Source organism: Tamandua tetradactyla, chromosome 13 (genome assembly GCF_023851605.1).
Source record: "Tamandua tetradactyla isolate mTamTet1 chromosome 13, mTamTet1.pri, whole genome shotgun sequence".
Taxonomy (NCBI): domain Eukaryota; kingdom Metazoa; phylum Chordata; class Mammalia; order Pilosa; family Myrmecophagidae; genus Tamandua; species Tamandua tetradactyla.
In genome coordinates, this window is record NC_135339.1 from 45,760,272 (window position 1) to 45,781,245 (window position 20,974).

General features: G+C 36.1%; 1 protein-coding gene across 2 annotated transcripts in view; it reads right to left on the reverse strand.

Moving 5' to 3' along the window:
• Positions 1–20,974, reverse strand: part of PRKG1 (protein kinase cGMP-dependent 1) — a 1,184,353-nt gene that overhangs the window by 896,508 nt on the left and 266,871 nt on the right. The window lies entirely within an intron of this gene.

A 20,974-nucleotide genomic window follows, 5' to 3' on the forward strand; every position in this document is an offset into this window, starting at 1 on the left:
TCAGTCCTTAGCTAATTTGAATTATTCCACTGAAAAGAGACTCATTTTACTTTCTTTGAATCTCTCTAATCAGATCATACACAGATCCTGGCAAATATTGGCGCACAAGAAATAGTAAGGCTGAGTATAAATGAAAAAATTCGTTTAGTGTAAAAAATAAAGCTGCCCTCATAAAATCAGCTTGAAGATGTAGAATGTATTCCTTGTGAGTTGAAATGGAACCTCGGAGATATATTCTTACAGCACCACAGTGCTTGTCCATCACATTTTCTGTACAGCCTTATCACCTCCGGGGCTGCATTTACGTAATTCAACTTTATTTTAATAAATGTGAGACTTTACTTTGCTTACTTTTTAATGGGAAATCCCTGCTTTAAATAACCAAATGCTTCTTATTTAATTTGAAAACTGTAATAATTATCTCAAAATCTCAAGCAATCCTGAAATTCTTATCAATTTAAATTTGCCTTCTTTGGGAGAAGAGAGCTCTCTGAAGAAAATCTACTACCTGCTCCTCAAATACTTGCAGAAATAACAAGTAGCTCTCAAGGGCATCCATTCTTCCAGATCCTGATGCATCCTCTCTGATCTGGGCTCCTGACTTCATGTTCCGTTGAATGCAATAGCTTTTCACTAGCCATGCCTGTCAGATCCATCAGTGTTCCTTTCAATCAGTCCTACACACTGCCACCAGACAAATCTCCAAGTACAACTCCAACATGTCACTTTGCTCACCAACTTTTAATGGCTCCCCACTGCCTATTAAACAAAATCCAAGCTCTGGAACATGGCAGACAGAGCCCTCAGAAACCTATCTACATTCCAGCCTTACCTGTCCCTGGTTACCCATAACCAGACTCTAGAGTGCGGTTCTCTAAGTGTGGTCCTCATGCCAGCAGCAGCAGCAGCAGTGTCTGGGAACTTATTAAAAAGGCAAATTCTCAGGCTGCAGGCCAGACCTACTGAGTCAGAAATTTTGGGGGAGGAAAACAGAAAGCTGTGTTTTAATAAACCCTCCAAGTGACTCTGAGGTACACTAAAATTTGAGGACCACTGTGCCAGACAGCTGTTATTTCTCAAATACACCTGGTATTTCTCAAATGAATGCGTTTCCCAACGCTGTTCTCCTGTCTGGATGTGCTTTTTCTTCTTTATGTCCAGGTGGCTAAAAACCTATTCATCCTTTGACGCCCAAAGAAAGGTTTTCCTTTAAAAAAAGTCACTCTGGAAATATACGTACTTATTCATCGATATTGTTATTGCCCAAAATGCGTTTGAAATTCTTTTTTTTAATTGCATACAATACTCTCTCACTGTTTGTGCAAGAAAATTGGTCTCATTACCTGAAACCGGTGTGTGTGTGTCTCTGTGTTTAAAATGCACAAACTGTGTTTGTTATCTATTGTTATTATCTACTTTATTTATTAGCATTGCCATCCAATGCATTTTTACTCTTTTGAAGATTAAATTTTATCTTGAAAAACTGAATATTTGCCACCACTGAAAATAATTCTAAAATATGCTTAAGGCTCAAAAGAAATTGCCCCCCCAAAATACAACACTTTTTTGAGTCATGAAGGCCACACTGAATTAAATATAAAAGCTCCTAAACTGTTAACCTGGAGATGATATTTCAGAAATGTGTCAATTCTGATTCTCTTTTTCCACTTAGAAGTCACAGTAGCTTATAAGCACTTCTCCCTCAAGGTTCCAAAATGACACCCATGCAATCTCCCTCTGCTACCAAACATTAACCTCCCATAAAGCAAAACCTACATGCCATTCCGTATTCTCAAACACTTGCATAGGTAAGCAAAGTAATAACAAGATAGCCAAATCAACTGACATGCACCTCATCCACCACAAGAAAACACAAGCACATATGTAATCTCAGCACATGTTCCGTATCTTTATTTCACATATTTTCAGGCATGCAAATATTATCAATAATATATTTATTAACACCTTCTCTTTGAGATTGAAATACTTGAAAATGGGAGCTTCTTTACCTTCTAAAACAGGCTTATATAGGATGTGGCATATAATAAATGAAATCTATAATTAACAATCCCAGCCACTTGTTTTCAACCTCTGGATAGTTAAAATTCCTGGAGCATATTCAATAAACATATTGGAGCCAACCTTCAAAACATGCATTCTCCAAATATCTTTAATGGAGATCTTATGCTCTTGAGATACACCGGGTTTAAAATATTTGGCAACTTTTTGTTCACCCTTCCCAATATCACTCAGGTGGGTAAAGAAGAGACAGAAACAGGAATGGTATAACTCATTAATAATATTCTCCTTTCCTCAAAAACAAAAGGAATCAACCTGACAAGTGATCAGGGTTACGTGAAAATAAATTTGAGCTTTCTGGAATTTGAAATTTAGAAATAGATTTTCAAAGGAAAGACAATTTCCATATCAATATTCAGCTCTTTGTGACTGTTGCTCAAACTCATTGATCCACATAATAACTCTATAGAAGTTCCCATGTTCCTAGAGAACAATTCCCAAACCAACAGATGTGACACTCCAAAGGGAGTTTTTCACCTTAATCATTCTGGCAACCCCTATATCTTCTCTTTGAACTCTACAAAGGGATTTTACTAGGCTGGTACCTTTCTCATATGGACATTTTTTCTTTCATAAATCACCTGAAAGTTAAGAGATACAGCTCCTTTTCCTATATTAATTGGCTATAGTAATGAAATAATCACCAATCTATAAGCCTTATATATAATAGCTTTTGAAGAAGAAAGAATAAGTACCCTTAAATTGCATGAGTACATACAACCAGTAAGATTTTATTCCTCATTTTTTCCCATGATAAAAGCAGTTCAAAGCCATCCCTCTCCCAAGGGTTGTTATCTGATATTATAGCCAGACATGGAAGGGTTAATTAGAACAGGATCTGGCAGACTGTAAATAACCAAAAAGCAGATCTACCATTGAGGCAGAAAGAGCTTGAATTAAAGAAAGTAAATGTAGTCAGGCATGTAGAACCCACTGTCCAGAAAAACCTGGTTAGGTACTCAGCCTGGTCTCAGGGATATCAAGATGAAACAGAGGGCCATGAAAATCAATTGAAAATTTAAATCAAGCAATGACTATTAAGGCAGGCAGACAGGTAGTTGGCAACAGAGAAGCCTTAGAAACTAGAAGGACCTCACCTGACACCAGTGCTAAATTAGTAACAAGACCAAGATCCCAAATGTTGCCCTTATGGTTTGTTAAACCCTTTTTAATTAAAAAACTTCATCTGCATCCCTGGGATAAAATGGACATAGTTAAGGGAAATGGTGAGATTCTGGAGCACAGAACCAGGCAGAGCATGGCACTGTTGACAAATAGGCACTTCTGACAACAGAAGTCCTGCATAGAACACACCTAAGTTCTCAATAAATATTATTTTATGAAGATGTCAGATACTGTCACACCTTAGTCAAGAATTTGCAAACTGGTGGCCTTCAGGTCACATGCGGTTCACAGGTGAGTTTTTCAGCCAATACAGTACTTTTAAAATTGAATTAGTTTATAACATAGCAAACAAGATAATTTACGTTAAAAACTTTTTGCTTTCCTTTAAAAATTTAAGAAGTCCTTACAACATTGGCTACAATTTCCAAGTACCAACAGCACTGTTGGAGCTGAACAGCTGCAGACCCCTTTAAATACAGAATCAGTTTTCAGCAGTCCCCAACTTCACTACCAATCTACCAATCTCCAGGGGCATGCAAATTTGGTTTCAGTTTGCTAATGCTATTCCAGAACTGGATTGGCTTTTAAAGAGAGGATTTATTAGATTACAAATTTACAGTTCTAAGGCCATGAAAATGTCAAGAAGAGGATACCTTCACTCAAGAAAGGCCGATCACATCGGGATTTCTCTGTCAGCTCAGAAGGCATGTGGCTGGCATTTCTTGGACCTTTGCTCCCTTGCATTGCTTTCAACTTCTGATTCCAGTGCCTTTCTATATCAGCTCTCCACGCAACTCCAAAAGTTTGTGTCTAGGCGTCTATTCTCTAGATCGGCTCTGAGCTCTTCCTCTCTCTGCTAGCTCTTTTAAAGACCCTGGTAAACTAATTAAGACCCACCTTGAATGGGTGGGGGGGGGGGGTCACAGTCCATAGAAATAATCTAACAAAGGGTCCTACCCACAATTGGTTGGGTCACATCTCCATGGTAGCAATCTATTCAAGGGGTCCCACCTCACAAACGGTGTCCCCATGCTATTGGATTAGGACTAAAAGAACACAGCTTTTCTGGGGTATATAACAGTTTCAAACCAGCACAGTTTGCAATCCCTTTTTAGAGAAGGGTGAAAATAAAAGGGAATGTTAGGGGTTGCTCTACTCTATATAATAAACTACCAAGGAACATATTTTTCAAATTTTCTTTCCACTGACACCCAAACAAAGAAAACAAAATTTGATTTAGACAAGCCTAAACAAGGCATGTGAAGGGGAATTTTTCTTGCTGGTTTTGTTATATACAGTTACATTGTTTATAAGTGAAAATATTGAAAGCCTATTCAGTGTATTTAGTTTCAACTATTTAGGATCATTTTTGGAAAAGAAATCATGGTGAAATTAAGAGATGTATATATTTTTTCTTCTAATTATTTTATAATACCCCCCAAATAATTAATCTGGAAAAAAGCAGATAATTGATTTCAGTCTCCAGGAATATTTCAGAATCCAGTAGTGTTGCAAGTGAGAATTTCTCAGATTTAATTTACTACAATTAAAATAAAATCCTGAATCTTGCTTTATGAAATCTTATTATTTGAATATTGAAAACAATAGTTTTAAAACTTTGAATAAGGAAGCATCATATTTAGATAACAGCCTGTCATCAACTTCAAGATGTGTTTAATATTTTCCTATGGAAGTACAAAAGAAAACTACTTTATGACTCTTGGAAAAGGGGTGAGAAATGTTCCAATCACTTGAAGAATGGCTTAGGAACATTTGCTACATCTTGCTTATTTATGCTAATTTAAATCATGACATATTTTGTGAATGGTAGAGTTTTTAAAAAAAGAACACAATGCTTCCTATCAAATAAGAAACAAGTGTTCTTGTCTTATATACTACAGTGCTTGCTGGAATTTACTTTCTAAATATTCTACCTTAAAAATACATCATATAAGTTTTCTGATGGCTAAGTCCCATCTAAACCATTTTTAAAATTCATGTAATTTCTTGGTGACCAAAAATTGTCAGTACTTATACAGATAACTATAATCACATCACATTGATTTTGGACTTGGTATTTGCTCTTAATCTTCAATAATCTCCATGAGCAGAATTGATTTTTGATGGTACAACCCTGGAAAGTAGCGCTCCCTGCAGAGGCGGACATTTCAGCAGAAAATTGAAGCAATCTGCATTTCAGCACGTGCATTTTTGCAAAGCATCCTTTCAAATTCACTACAGTCATTAGCACAATTCCAGAAATACACAATATCCACATTTATATCCTGAAAAATCTTCAAAAAGGAGATAATTTGATATAATAAAGTCCTTCATGCCAATGTTTATTGATTTCATATTCTAACATCCAAGCACTGGGACATTAAATCAGAACAGAAATGCAATCAGGGCTTTGCATCTCCTAGACCACCTTTCATTAATGATGTTTGTTTGTATATGTGTGTGTTTGTTTTGCTCATGCAGTGATTTAAGTGTAAGGAGTATAAAGCTGTTTCCAATTAGGACTGAAGAGAAATGGAGTAGACAGGAGGCAGCATGTGCAGTGGCTGAGAGCGTGGTCGTTGGACAAAGGTACACCTGCAAGTGGGTCCTGGCTTCGCCATATCTCAGCTCCTCAGCTCACACATGATACGATAGGGATAAAGCCACTTTCCACAGGGTTACAGTAGGGGACAAAGGAAATAAGATAATGCATGTAAATCACTTTGCACAGTTCTCAGTACATCCTAAGGACAGAGTAAATTACAGTAATCACTGCTGTTGTTCCGGTGTATGCTTCAAGAGGAAATACATCTTTGGTCCTTCCCATAAATCTTATAGTGGATGTGTACTATAATTACCTGCCTAGCAGCCATACTTCTCTTTTGTGGTAAAAGAATGCTGATGATCTTTTAAGTTATCCTGAAATTTGTCCTTTTTTTTTTGGTTTTGTTGAGGTGCATTTTGGTGGGCATTACATTATCCCTGATTCTAGGGATGGGCCTGGTTACAAGGATGGTAAAAGGTTCCAACCCATTCCAGGCAGAGGGAAGCTGGTATTCACACAGAACCTGTTGGAAAAGAGGAGCTCTCCTTTGGCTAGGAGAATCTCTCATAAAAATGGAGAGCTTACCTAAGAAAAAAGCTAGCAGCACAAAGCAGAGCTGAGAAATAGAGAGAAATTCCTAACCACGTGTACATACAAATCCAGTTGTGTCTAATGCCAGCCCTGACCCAGGATTACTTGGTTACATGAGCCCACAAATTCTACTTATTTTTGCTTAAGTCAATTTTTGATCTGTTTCTATCACTTTCAACCCAAAGCATATGTACCAAATAACTTTTGGTTTCAGTTCAATAAATATGCATTGAGATATATATATGTGCCAGGTATTTTGCCAACTCCTACAAATCTACTCTCATGTGATTTTGGCTTTCATCTACACATGACATTCACTAAATGTAGCACTAGTGTGGCAAATTTTGAAATTCAGTTTCGCATCACCAGCTGCCTGAGCGACATCTCTAAGTGTCCTACTGACTCTGCAAAGCAAAATCATGTAACACAAAATATCTTCTCTAAAAAAAGAGAACTCCTCCTATGGACTGTGCCATTTTAGTTTAAAGATTCCATCATTTTTTCAGGGTTCAACACCCAGGAGTTCTGTTTTGGGCTATCTCTAACCTGATATCCAATCAGTTTTCTTGTCCTGTCGATTAAGTCTTCAAGATTTCTCTCATGCATTCTTTCAAACCAATGTCTTTCATTTTATTTTCCAAATCTTTATTTATAATTGGGCTGCATTACTGCTTGAATCCGTATCTCCCTTATGTCTCTTCCTACATATAGTTTTAAAATTAATCCTGCTAAAATATTGATTCATTTGAAAAAGTTCAGTAGCTCCCCAAACAGTCTGTCTTAGCCTTGAGTAAAGGCTCTCCACAATCTCGCTTACTTCCTAGCTCCCTACCTTGACTCTCACTGTTCCTGGTAACAAATCTCCTCCACCAAATTGATCTACCTATTGCTCCTAAAATAAATCTAACCTTTCTTAGTTTACATCCTTGAATTGGATTCTTTCTTCCTACTGGTCTAAGTTTCACCTTTCCTTCAACCCTCAGCCCAAATTTACCCTTTTCACCCAACTCTCCTAAAGTTTGACAGCACTTCACTCATAATCTGTAGTGTTCATCTGGCATATGGCATAGGCTATCTTATATTGTTTGTGTACGTATCCTTTACACATCCTATCCACCCCACTGTCTCAAGAACCCGGAACCATGTCTACCTGTTACGTAGAAACACAGTTTACTCGTGCTCAAGCACACAACTGTGGCTTAAACATATTTCACAATAATGCAACTGAAGATTCATTTGCTCAAGGTTTGGTTGAGTTTTAGGTAATATGACAGGAGCAAAATGCTAAGCAAATAGTAGGGACTGTCTCTGACTTCATGATGTTTAGTGGAGGAAACAACGTAATTAAGTAATCATGTAAGTAAATAAAGACTTCTTTGTGAAAAGTTCTAAGAAGTCTGTGGGGGCTCATGATAAGGTCAGAGATATATATTTTAGGGAAGTATAAAGTATTAGCTTTCATTCATGAAAACCAAACCAAGGGAACTTCAGAGAAACCATCATACTTTACCCAGAGCCCACCCAACCCCCAAAATTCTTGTTATGTGAGACAATAAATGTCTCTAAACTAGTTGGAGGTAGCGTTTTCTGTTACTTGCAGCCAAAAGTATGATGTCTGATCCTTGAGAGATACTTGACTATTTGAATCTATATGAAGCTCTTGCTAATTCTAAAATTTTGTGTTTCTAAATGTTTCCATTTTCTTTTTTACCTAAAGATATGAACCATGTTAAAACACAGAAATTAATATTACAACTTACCAAGTGAATTGAACGAATCAGCAAATTCCCAACTCTTTCTCAGCCAAAAGTATGTAAAGCTTGCAGTCCACTAATTTTTATTTTAAAATACTGCATGATTATACAAATTATTGTCACTTCCTATACTTGACATTCAATATTGATTTAATTGGATATAAACCTTTAAAACATGGAAGAAGATTGCTACTTCAGTCAATAAACTAATTTTTTTGCATGGGCAGGCACCAGGAATCGAACCTGGGTCTCCGGCATGGGTGGATAGCACTCGGCCTGCTGAGCCACTGTGACCCACCCTAATCAATATACTATTTTTTTGTGTTCACATTTTGAAATCTTCACTTATATCTGCAATTGAAAATAGAAATTACTCTAATTTCAACTAACCAAATCAACCTTATTATTTGGAGAATTCTATCCTGAATTACATTTCCTCCAACTCATGAAAAGGGACAGAACCCAAATGTCCATTGTATTATTGATCTGGGCCAAAGAACATGTCACCAATCTGTATTTTGATGGCTTCCCGTCCCTCAGGTAGTGGTCATTTGGTTTCAGCGAGAACCCTGGATTTTCTTCCCCTCGTTTCTTCAATAATATTTTCAGCCTAAAGAAATAAATGGCTTAGTTGCTTTCTATCTTTATAAAATCATTACAAATGCAAATTAAAATCCCAGGGTATTCAGGTGTGTTTAGCTCAATTAGCTATAAATCCAAATTCCCTAAGGAAAAGCATTGAATTAATTAATTTCACATTACCTAGCTTTTCACTGCTAATAATATAGCACTAATTGTTATTGTTTTACTAGTCTTTAGCGTCAAAATCAACTCTTAGATTGATTTATCTCCCATTACTGAGTTGTGTGGTGGAAGGGGTGACTAGAATGACTAGTTTGGGATTCTAAAGGAAGATTTGGAACAGACTGGAAATACTCAGTCAATAATTTTCCTTATAACGAGTAATTAATACAAAATCTATTTTTCTGCACAATACCTTGCAAAAAATATATGTTTGATACCAGTTTGAATGATACATAAATTAGAACATTTATAAGTGTACAAAAACCAAAATTTTCATAGGAAAATTACATCAGACTAATTATGAACTTGAAAAAGAACTCAATGTACATAAAAAAAATACTTGTATCTCAGTGTGCCAGGCTCTTATGACAAATATCATGCAATGGCTTGGCCTGAACAATGGTAATTTACTGATTTACAGTTTGGAGCGAGGAGATGTCCAAAACTGAGGTTTCAGCAAGGTAATACCTTCTCCCCAAAGTCTGTAACATTCTGTTGCTGTGTGCCAGCAATTCTTGGGGTTCCTTGCTTCAAGTACATGGTAATGTCCTCTCCTTTTTCTTACAGGTTCTGATGATTCCTGCTTGACAGGTCCTCTTCATGGGGATGTCTTTTTCTGAGTATATTTGAATTTCTTCTTACAAAGGACTCCAGTAACCTGGATGAAGGGTCACTCTCATTCACTTGAGCCACACCTTAACTAAAAATAACACTATACAAGGGGCTCAAACCTAAAGGAATGCAGATTAAGATTAAAGTCATGTTTTACCACCCTGGGATAGAGTTCAGTCTACTACAACTTGAAAGAATTAATCACTGTTTCCACCACAGAACTTCTCTGAATGAGCTACTCAGATCAAAATAATGAAAAGCATGAATATGGCATATAGAATGCATGGTTTTGATCTCATATCACTTTCACTCACAACTGCCACTCCACGGAAACATTAAAAGTTCACGAGAACGAACTGTCAGATTGATCCATAATGATCATAGTTTGTGCTGCCCTTTCAAAACATGGCAAAACTTTTCTTCCAAGCTGTTTGATTTTTCTGCACAGAAACAATATGTGACTGTTGATATCACAGACTTCTTTCGAGAAGAAAAATAACTTCAAATCTTTTGATGCATAATATGAAATTGTAGGGTCCCTTGACACAACACAGCTTACATTTTCAAAGATTAAAGGGATAGAAAACTCTACAGTCTTCCACTCTGATGGCATGTCTGCATTCTGGGCCACCTCCACACCTCTCTGATGACAATGAGTGGAAGGAGTGGTTTGGAATGCTTCAAAGTGAACAGGAACTACAATACAGCAGACAAAAGTCCTCCCCTTATCTGACCAGCCCTGACTTCTCCGAGGCTCAATGATCAGACTCAAATAGAAGAATTTGCTCATAACTGCCTTGGAGATAAATGATATATGTAACATCAGACTCAAAGGTTAAATAAAACTTTACAATCTTAAAATCAGACTGGACACCTGATAAAGAGATAAAAAGAGAGGTCTATTGGTTAAAAAGAGAGAGAGAGGGAGGAGAGCTCTTTTTCCCGTCAAAAATTAAGTTGAGGGAAGGGAAGCTTAATAATCTAATAAAATGAACCTAGTAAAATGGCTCCACTTGAACTTCATCAGCATAAAAGATTTAGAAGGGAAAAAACTGTTCATGATCTATAGTTTTCTAACTCTGGGAACATTTAGTGAAACAGTTGTCCTTTCCAGAAAATGGGAGTCTGAAAAGATGAATTAACTTTGAAATGATTGACTTACCTTTCCCCTCATCAACAATATCATACTGTTCCTTGCACAAACCTAAATGAGAATACTTCAATGATTTTTCTAATCTCTCTGCTTCGTTTGTAACTCTCTGATGGGTGGAAATCCACCAAACTGGTGTAGAGGAACTGCCAAAATGCTTGCTGGTGATTTTGACCATGAATGGGTCACACTGGGGTTCGGTTTCATAGTCACATATCGGTAACATCTTGCCAGATACCTTTTCATTTTATTTTCATTTTCCTTTGCTTTGTTTTGCATCCAATCCAACCAATAATGCCTGCCAGTTTTGAGTTTCTACTTTATTCCAGACACTACATTAGGAATTTTAATTGTTTTCTCTTTAGCTTTATTGATGTATAATAGCGTATTTTTATTACATTTAAAGGATAAAGAATCTGCAATTAAGACCTATTCAATATAAAGCAGCTAATAAGTGATCAGACGTAGATTAAAAATCAGATTTGTCTAGTTGAAAACTCTACATTTATCCTACTATACTACATTGCCAAGAAATGTTGAAGTTGATAGGACAATTGCCATGTAAATAGTTGAAAAGATAGTAATCTAAACTGCCATTATTTCAAGGAAAAGAATGGAACTCATTAAGAGTTATGATTTTTTTCTTTTCCTTTAAATTCATTGTAATAACGTAAGAAGTATCTGTGTTCAAATTAGATATGGAGTTGATGTGTCTTTTGGAGAATTTATTATATTTCACAAAATATTTTTTCTGCTATCATGACTTTATTTATTATAAAGAGACATAAATTTCATATTGTGTTTACAAGCCAATTTGATAGGAATTTATCTAATTGCTGATCTGTATGTAGAGTAAAAACATTGCTAAGAGCAATCAAATTTATTCGAAACACCAAAAGTATTATCTGAAGACATGCAATTCCTAGACTATCAGATGATGAATGCTAGCCACAGAATACTTAGGTTCTAGTGAGGCTCTATGAGCCAATATATGGCCTGATGGAATACAGTTGTGTTTCTTCTCAAAAGAGAAGAAGGCACACACTCTCTCTTTCACACACACCATGTGCAAAAATTAAATTGGGCTATCAACATATATGTAATATTCCAATGATATGCTGTTGCCCGACTCTTCCTTTATTAAGAGAAGCAATAAACTATAATTACATAAATGTCACAGATACATTGAATGAATGGAGAAAACTTTCAGCATCCAGTAATGAAACTATGAGAAGCATTTGTGTTTGTGAGCCACAGAACCTTCAAATACCTTCTGAACAGAATACATCTTCTGTTTCAAGTATTTAAGAGCCAGGATAGAATTGTAGGGCGATAATATGTTTTCTGAAGTATGACAATCTTCTACTTACATGTTACCTCTTCCCAAGTAGGGAGTTCCTGAGAACTTTAAGAGGTGGAAAAAATTTTTATTGATATAGTAAAATATGGTAATATTTTCTTTCTTTCTGTATTTCTGAATATTTCTTTATATAAAATGAAACACAACTTAATTACTATTCAGACATCAGTAATATAAAGGTCCTTAGTGACCTGTATCTGAATTTTTAGATTTAAACAAGCAAATATAAAGGAACACTGCACACTTCAAAGGAGTGCTTGGCAGATGCGATCAGCTGATACAAATGGAAATGAATGACATGCACCCTTCCAGTGGCACTCTCTCTAACAGTTTAACCCATGGCTGAAAAGAGCTCATAGCTGATAAAATGCTTTTAAGAGGATTGACACTTAATAAAGAAGGAGCAATCCTCATCTTCCTGCCAAAGGTTGTTTCTATCAGGCCGAAGAGACAACTTGCAGATATCCCTGCCAATGTGTTAAACAGGTGCCTTGTCCATCTTAGAGGGAAACATGACATGACTCTATATTGAAGACGAAAAGCAAGCAATGCAAAGTTACCGCATCTCTGAAATGTTCAAGGCAATTCTATACAACAAATATTGATTTGCTGTGTTCTCACATGTTTGAGATGAAAGTATAAAAGTGGAAAATGGGTTCACATGTGCCCATGAAGGAGTCAGAAAAGCTGTCCCTTATTCAAGATGTATTGTCAAGAGTATTGTGGAAGATGAAATCTCTTTATGGAGACATTATTTTCTGTAGACAGAATCTGGCTGTAGAGACATTATTGTGTCCTTTAGGTAGGACACAATAATGAGAAATAATGCATTGTTGTTAAGAGTTCTAGTTATGCATTCTCTCAGCATCTCAATGTTCTCATCCATAAAATGAGCATAACAATAACACCAATCCCCAAGAGCATTGTGAGGACTGGAAGCGAGAAAGCATAATAGAAAGCTTAGTGTACATTACGTAATCAATGCTATTTCTTCCACTTCTTACTCCTCTTCTTTTCACTATTTCCATAATGAAAATGAATAAAGGGGCTTATATGCTCTGCCAAAAGAGAAGCCTGTCCCAACCTTTCAATTGTGAACCTTCACAATTCCATTTGATCACAGATAGAATTCTGTACAGGTAGAAGTGGGTAGACAAAGTGCTTTCCTAAGCTGAGAAATGCACAAAATTCCAAAGAAAAAGGACAGCACACTCTTGGCTGCCTTGCAAAAAAGAATTCCCCCCAAATTCCTTGCTTCTGTAGTAAGCAAGAAGATCCTACATATTCAGAGAGAAAGCAGTTGATAAAGTCATCCGACAAAGTTCAAGATTGCTTTAGGGGATTTGTCAGTCTCCCTGAAATGCTTCTTGCTTTCCATGACAGGTCACCCCATCACACTGAAGCACTTTTCATACTATTCCATTGGTTAAACTTATTCCTAGGTCAGCAGCCCAATCAGAGTCTTCAGCAATCTTCACTCTTGGTTCTTTCAAATACCATGAATCGATACTCCATTGCCTGATACTGCTGTTAAATATTACTGTCTTCTACAGATTAATTTACTATTGCTTAATCTGTAGCAATTCATTTTTTTTCTCTTGCCACATCAAGACACGTTTGACATCTCTTCCCTTCAAAGGCAATCTTTGGTTTTCCACCAAAATGTAGTGCAAAGTAGAATCAGGGAGTAAAATCAGCACTACACTGGAATGAGAGGGTCAAGCCATAATTACAAATTTCTCTCCTGCCATACAGAGAAGATAAATATGTCTGACCACTAGAGTGTGTGCTTCATGAGGGTACGGGTATTTGTCATGCCCACCGGTCTACCTCAAGCACCAGGAGAACACCTGGCACGTAGGAGAAACTCAATCATCGTTGCTGGATGAATGAATAAATATTATTTTTTGTTAAGCACAAAAATTTATAATATGCCACTACTTGTTACTATTCCAATAAATATTCACATTTTCTCAAATATGCTGTCTTCTTTGCTAAGAAAACCTGAATGGTTTGCAAATACAAATTTCAAAAATCAAGTCTCACACTTTTTTTAGAGTCCAAAGCACCACCTAGAAGTATACCTGAATTTTAAAAGGCATCAATTAAACTATAATTTATCTTAGACAGCCCAGAAAATAGGAAAACCATAGCCATTTATAAACAGCAAATAAGAAATCATAACTGCAGGTTTATATCTTCTATACATTTTTGGAAAGAACTATTACTTTTATATTTTATGACATATCTGGTATATTAAAAGTACTTTTTAAATTATTATTCAGGTGTATTTTCTAATTTTGGTGGTAGTGCATTATATGCACTTTATAGGACCCACTGATTTGTCTTTGGGTCCATAGGAATGCTTCTTTACTGACTTTTCTTTATAAGCTATTCTTCTAAAGCTTTTATTATACCTTGATTTGCTGTATTTTGTTTGTTCTATTTTTTAAAGAGAATGACTTCAAATATGAGTTTAATATTCCTATTATTTAAAATATAGCATTAATTGCCTGCAACTCCTGGCTTTTAAAAAAACTATTTTTTTGCTTAATAATCAATTTGCATTAGTTCTGCTACTGCATTTAATACCCCTTGAGCCTGATAAAATTTTACCTTTGTTGTATTTGTTTTGTTCTTAACCTGTGTTTTCATTACTCAATTACAAATCCCCTAGGCCAATGAATGATTATGTCTACTTCAGAACATGTGGGATATTTTATAGTGAGCAGAACAAAGGTGATTTGAGAGAATTTAATGAAGACCTGTTCTTTTAGTTGTACTGACCATTAATTGTCTCTATCAATAATTTCTATATAGCCATCTGCATCTTGCACATCTGTTATATTGTAGTTACAATAGTGAATAAACTTTAAAACTAAAACAGCCCTTTCTGAAAGAAATGGTACTACCTATAGCATTTCTTTAAATGCATACATACATATCTACCTTTCAACAAAGTTTGCAATAAAGCCCATTTCTATTAAATGGCCAGAGTTTCCTCATAAGAAAAATGAAGAGAATGGATTAGATGGGTTCTACTAGTCACTATCAGCTCTAAAATCCTACAGTGAACAAATTCTATTTTATTACTGGCCTCTTATATAAAATTTCAGGTGTAATAAGCTGAGAGGAAAATGTAAAGTTGGATATCATGATGTCATAGTTAGAAATGCACAGACCATGAGTAAAAATTTTTTTTATTAAAAATTAAAAAGAAGGGATAACGAGTAAAATAAATGGGTTAGATGGAAATACTAGCGGTCAATGAGAGGGAAGGGTAAATGGGATATATGAGTTTTCTCTTTTTATTTCTTTTTCTGGAGTGATGCAAATGCTCTACAAAATTATCCTGGTGATAAATACACAACTATGTGATGATATTGTGAGCCATTGATTGTACAGCATGTAGGGACTGTATGTGTGCAAAGATGTGTCAATAAAAATATCTTTTTTTAAAAATGCACAGACCATTTCAAATTGCTGGTTTAAAAGAGCAACTTTCCAATAAAACATTAACAGTGGTATGCAAACCATTCTCTTCCAAAGAAAATATTTTCAACATTTTGATGTGAAGTTGAAATAAGACCTAGAAAAAACATAGAAATAAATATATGTCTCAAATATGGAGGATCTGGCCGGATGAATATCTACCTAACCCTGACTTTCTCATGCAACACAGAGCAGGAAAGTAATGGAATTAAATTTATAAGGTGTGTCCTGAGGATCCCAACTGTCAGGGGCAGCCTAAGGACATCTGGGCAAGCACCTATTTAAGCTTAAGAAATTTAGTTTAGTTTCTCACCAAGCACAGACTGATTTAAGCCTTCTAACTTTCTCCCTGAGGCTTCACATAAACTCTTTCATTATTGTTTAATATTTCCCCTAGCACTGTATTGCTCCCTTTGTTGTAGTTATTAATAGGAACCATAATTCAAATTGACAGGAATGTGAGACGCCAGCCACGGACAGAAGATGACATGAGGGAGATGAGTAAAAGAATAAGCTAAAGGGAATTTTATGTATAGTTGGAAGATGGAAATTAGTAAAAAGTTTGGCCAAAAGTAGAAAAAGATAATTCAAAATTTTAAGAAAAACAAGAAAAATTGAAGAAAGAGAACAGAAGGTTATCAACGTAAAAACAGAGACTAAAGATGGAAAATATGAGATATGCAGTATAGGAATATATGCTCTATTTGATCATTCTCTCATGTATCCATTCATTCAACAAATTTAGCAGGCGTCTACTCTGAGAAACACTGGGCTGAGGCCTGGGGATTTGGGGGTGAGCAAATTGAGCAAGGTCCTGCCCTCAGGATGATCAGCTTCCATTAAAAAGCCAAGTAAGTCTTGCCCCGTGTGCTGGTTTGAAACTTTTGTATACCCCATGCTTTCCAATAGGTGGTTTCCAGGGAAATGTGTCTCCACCCATTCAAGGTGGGGTCACTTACTGGAGTCCTTTAAGAAAGAACAAGTTTGGAAAAAGCTTCAAAGCCCACACAGCCAGAGACCTGTGGAGATACAAAAAGAAAACTTCCCTGGGGAAGCCATTTGAAAAAGTCCAGAGAGAAAGCTAGCAGACGTCACCATGCGCCTTCCCAGCTGATGGGGAGACCCCAAATGTCATCAGCCTTTTCTTGAGTCAAGGTAACTTTCCCTGGATACTTTAGTTTGGACATTCTTATGGCCTTAGAACTGTAAATTTAGGACTTAATAAATTTCCTTTATAAAAGTCATTCTATTTCTGGTATATTTCATTCTGGTAGCTTTAACAAACTAAAACACCCTGCATATTCAATAGTGACAGTATAAAGTTCATTGGATACATGGTTAAACCTAACACCTCATCAAATATACTATTTACTTCATTACTTTTCCTTTACACAGGTTTTATCCTCACACATGTCTGAAGAAGGTCAAGAACTATTTATTGCCCATGCAACCCCATAATTTACTCCTTTGTTTTCTGACTTAAAATAGAAATCTAAATTCTAGATGCTCTTAATCTCTTTCATTTTCTCCCATTTTTGAATAAAATCTGAGAAGCAGAGGAGGGAAAATTAATTAAATAAGCATAGTAATAAAACTCTCAGGATATCTGAATCATCTCACCAATGCATTAAAAACTAATTGTGCTCTAAAGCAAATTTGACAGATATGAATAAACATGGTCCTTCCATCTTCCTAGCCACTATTCCTCTCTCAGCCACAAGTCTTATAGGTCACGTAAGAACTGTATTATTTATGGCTGTGTAATTTACCTCCTCTTACTTTTTTGGCCTTCCTTTCTCATAGTGGTGTCTTGCGCTTGTCTCAAATCCAAAAGCTTTAATTGTCTAGCCACAAACACACAATCCAGACCATAAAGATGTTGCTTTGGGCTCCTAAAGTTTTCTTTTCATTTTTTCTTTTTTTTGCATGGGCAGCCATGGACCCCTAAAGTTTTAGAAGTTTTTATGGCATTAGTTAATATTTATAACCTGAAAGATATTATATAAATCTAGTTTCTCTTGAAAACTAGGACGAATTGCGTACAGGATATCAATGAGGGACTGAAATTGAGTCTTAGTAGCAGGGAGCAAGTGCTTTCCAACTCATCACAGTTGCCATGTTAATTTCATGCGTCAGCTTGGCTAGGTTATGGCACGCAGTTGTTTGGTCAGGCAAGCTCTAGCCTGGTTATTACTCAGGGCATATCGTAAATTTCTTCAGTTGATCACATCTAGGGCTGATTACCTCTACAATTAGCAAAAAAGGTTGTCCTCAGCAACAATTCAGGTAATGGTGTGAAAACAAAAACTGAGGATTTCAAAAGTTAGAAGAAATTCCTCCTCTTCATTGGCCAGCCAGCTGCTCCTGGAATATATAACTTTATCTGTTTCCAGCTTGCAACCTGCCCTACAGAATTCAGACGTGCTCTAGCACATTTTTTTTGGAAGTTCCCACCTCACAGTCAGCCCTCTAGAACTTGGACTTCCCAATCCTTATGGTAGCATGAACCAATTCCTATAATAAATATCTTAATTTATGCATATATAATACATTCCCTGTTGGTTCTATTTCTCTGGAGAACCCTAACTAATACATCATGTATTGTCATGCTTGTACTACCATTTTTCTTATTATTGAAAAATCTTTCCTGTTCCAATGTCAGAAAAGATGAAAAATAAAAGATTAACCAAATTGACCCATTGCTTGGAGCTAGCAAAATTTTTTTCTGCAAAGGGCCAGGTAGTAAATATTTTAGGCTTTACTAGCAAACTGTCTGTGTCACAGCTTATCAACTCTGCTGCCGCAGTGGCACATGAAAGTTGTCACAGAAAAAATATGAACAAGTGGGCCAGGCTGGGATCCAATAACTTGTTTTTCAAACAGGTGGCTGGCTGGATTTGGATCACAGTTTCCAGGCCCCTGTTTCGTGTTACCTGCCTGGATGACCTCTACCCTGATCCCATTTTAGCTACATCTTCTACCAAAACAATTTTCTTTCCTATTGCTTTTCCTTCTCATCCTGCTGTGGAATTCTTTTGTTAATGTCAATATTTATGTCAAAATAGCTGCCATAAGAGACGTCATATTCCTCTAATAATTTTTTTTTGTGCCAAGGAACGTTAATCCCTCTTGAATTATGGTTCAAGGGAATTATCTGCCCAAGTGACTCCAGACTGCTTGCCATTTTCTCAGCATAGCCATTATGCTTTGCTCCCCTTCCCTTTGATCAACTTCTTACAGTTTAGACAGAACAAGGCTAGTTTAAGGGGAATCCAGTTCTACCCATATCTCAGAGACTTACTGAAGTCACATACTCCCCATAAAACTTTGTGGGATTCCACCAGTTATCTTCAAGATCTTCAGATTCCCTTAGACAACTAACGCACACGTTATTAGGTTGAAACATGAAATTACCAGTTGTTTAGGTAAAAAAAATGGCCAAATATTGGCAACTTCATAGGATTTAACTTAATATATGCAGCTTAGCATCATATAAATAAACACACCTTCTTCATGAGAATATAAACTCCTTGAAGTCAGGGATCATAGCTCATTCATCTTGCAACTCTACTGGGTGCCTAGTCCAGTATCTTATTCAAATAAGGGGATTAACCAACATCTGCTGAATTGTCATGCTGAATTAAAAATGTGTTACTTGAGAAAGGAAGACAGTATGTGCCTCTCTAAAATCCTTTTAACTACTACTACAAGATTGCCTTCATTCCTGACCTACATGACCTAAATTTATACAAACAGTACCTGGGAGGGTAAAACTAAACCTTGTAGTTTTAAGGTGCATTGGCACTTTGCTGGCAGCTGACATTCTGCTACATTCACTGGGTAACAGTGGCCCAGATGTCGTTATCTGATCAAGTCCATCTGAACTAGAAATATTGTGAAAAGCCTGAGGAAGTCCCTTGTATTCAGAATATGAAAATTGGGAAGCCCAAGCAAAATGGGTAATTTTTATTGGCTGTCTCAGATTCTTAAGTTCTTTTCAAAATGAGAGCATAAAAAGAGAAATCTGTTGGCACTGTGACACCTGTCGCATTCCTGTTGCTAAATGCAGGGAAGCTAGGGAGAAAAGTTGAAGGTCCATGAATCAGGGGCAGTAAAATTCGAATCCCTTCTTGGTGTTCTGCCTCACTGGCTAGCTCGGAGACGCAAAGCTGCAGTGAGAACAGGAATGTCCAAAGGCTCAGAAATAGGGTCCGAGTATTCACAAAGGAAAATGCTTCCACTGTGAAGCTGGCAGTTAAGAAGATAGGATCTCAGTTGTAGGAAAGAAATGATAAGGTAACCTTAGACAGCCCCAGTGAGCACTCAGACTTTTTTTTCTATGTGGTTATAAAGCAACTACATAGTAGAAAAATCATGACCAGTCAAATAACTCTTTCTTCTAAAATGATGACAATGTCATCTTTCATCTTAAAAATATTTTCATTACAAATGTCTTAAAATGTAAAGTCACATTTTTTCAATAATTTCTAAATATAAAATTTATATTTAAACTTATTATTGAGTTTCATTCCCACCACCAACACCACCACCACCAAAGCATCCTTTAGGTTATTTTGAAGAAAAGAGAAATTAAAAGGGGCTCCTTGGATTCTCTGGAACAAATGCCCAAAGGCAGGAGGGATGGAAAGAGAGAGGGAAAGAGATAGGGAGAGAGAGAAATAGAATCTCTGAGTAATCTATAAATATGATCTATTTTGCTTCTCCCCATGGAAATGAGGGTGAACTAAGGCATGATATTGAAATTTCAGGTTACCTGCAACAAATTTATATTCTGAACTTACCTTGACAACATAAATGGTGAAAAAGGAAGAAAGAAAATATACTTTGATCAAATACAAATGGCTAGTTTTCATAATTTCAGTTTGATGCTGAGCATCAAAAATCCCATTAAATTACTAATAACTCTTAATTGGCCCTATAGGTATTATCCACTATGTAGAATGTCCATGACACATTTTAAAAATATTTATGTTGCTCCTTCTTAGGAAATTTTTATCAAGTGTGAATTTGCATATACTAGAACAAGAAAAAACTAATGTGAATACTGGTCAAAAAAAAACAAAAGATAATACTACTTCCAAAACTATATAAATAAATTTCAAAAACTGTTTGGAAACAACTAACCATGCCATACTATGACTGTCTTCTTCCTAAGAAATAATTTATTTAGCAAAGCAACAGAAAGAAAATAGTTAGAAATTTATAAGGAAGGTAGGAGAGGACAAAATAAGAATTCTCCCTCAAGTATAATTATTCTGTTCCCTTCCCTACTTCCCTAGGAGCATATATATTGATATCTACCAATTAATGAGCACTTCCAAGTCCTTCTAAAAGTATTAGCATCAGATCCATATTTATCTGTTATTCACAAGTATATCGAAAGAGATCTTGCCAAATGTTCACCGGTATGATGGGGAATGAAACTATCCATGCCACATTTC